General features: G+C 42.5%; 1 protein-coding gene across 1 annotated transcript in view; it reads right to left on the bottom strand.

Moving 5' to 3' along the window:
- The window catches only part of tmprss3a (transmembrane serine protease 3a), a 19256-nt gene that overhangs the window by 14300 nt on the left and 4021 nt on the right, over positions 1–935 (bottom strand). The window lies entirely within an intron of this gene.

Here is a 935-nt window from a genome sequence, read left to right as displayed (position 1 = left end):
AGGGTTGTGGAAGAGTTAATGTCAGAGAAGGATTGTGAATCTGAGGTCAAATGCACTTTTGCTAAGTATGTTGTTTTATGTGATGAAGCCAAAGCATTACATGATTCATTGATGGGTTTGTTACATGGTGATGAACTTGAAAGACAACAAACATGGTTCAAAGCCAAATTGCTGATAAATAACGATTTCATTGATGGTGTGCAAAAAATGGTTTACACAAACTTTCAACAATGGTGATAAAAACAGGTCATCACTGGTTGAAAAGAATGATAAAAGTGAAAATGAGGTCATTGATGATGTGTGTATTGAAGCGTCAGAGTCTTTTGTATATATTTAGTTCAGTTAAGCTCATCTGAGTAATAAATACTTTCCCCTTGCCGCTGCCCGGTTAAGTTCCCCTTTTCCTGTGTGGTTACTTAAGTTTATTATTTTCTATTCATCATTAATACTGTTCTATATATCTTGGTTCATGTGGGAATGCGCACGTTGTATTGTCGTCCTAGTAGTAATGCCGTAGTTTGTCGACGCACTGTGTTCTGATTGGTGTGCGATCATGTAGGTGTATGTGTACGAGTTGGAGAAAGAAAACGAAGAAAAAGAGACTGCTGGGCTGAAGTAGCCATTAGTTCTGGAGTTTAGTAAACTAACGGACCTTCATACCAGAGTGAGAGTCTATCTGGGGCATTCCACCATCTGAGGATAGTTCGGCGCCGTGAAGAAGGATTTTAGAGACTGTTTTTTCTGCCTTGTGTGCGGACTGCGTCGGCCGGGAGTCACTAGCAAGCTCGGCTAGCTTCGATTCATCTACCACGTTCCCAAAACGTGGAAACCTCTGACTCCGCAGCTGAAATGCCTCCTCGTCAAGTCACCTTCCTCCTCTCTGCAGGATTCACATGCCTCCTCTCTCCCCGTCATTCAACGGATTCTCCGGCACC

The sequence above is a fragment of the Seriola lalandi genome, unplaced genomic scaffold (genome assembly GCF_002814215.2).
Source record: "Seriola lalandi dorsalis isolate HSWRI2012SDOR001 ecotype SW California unplaced genomic scaffold, Sedor1 jcf7180002054576, whole genome shotgun sequence".
Classification (NCBI taxonomy): domain Eukaryota; kingdom Metazoa; phylum Chordata; class Actinopteri; order Carangiformes; family Carangidae; genus Seriola; species Seriola lalandi.
This window is presented reverse-complemented; position numbering and strand designations above follow the sequence as displayed.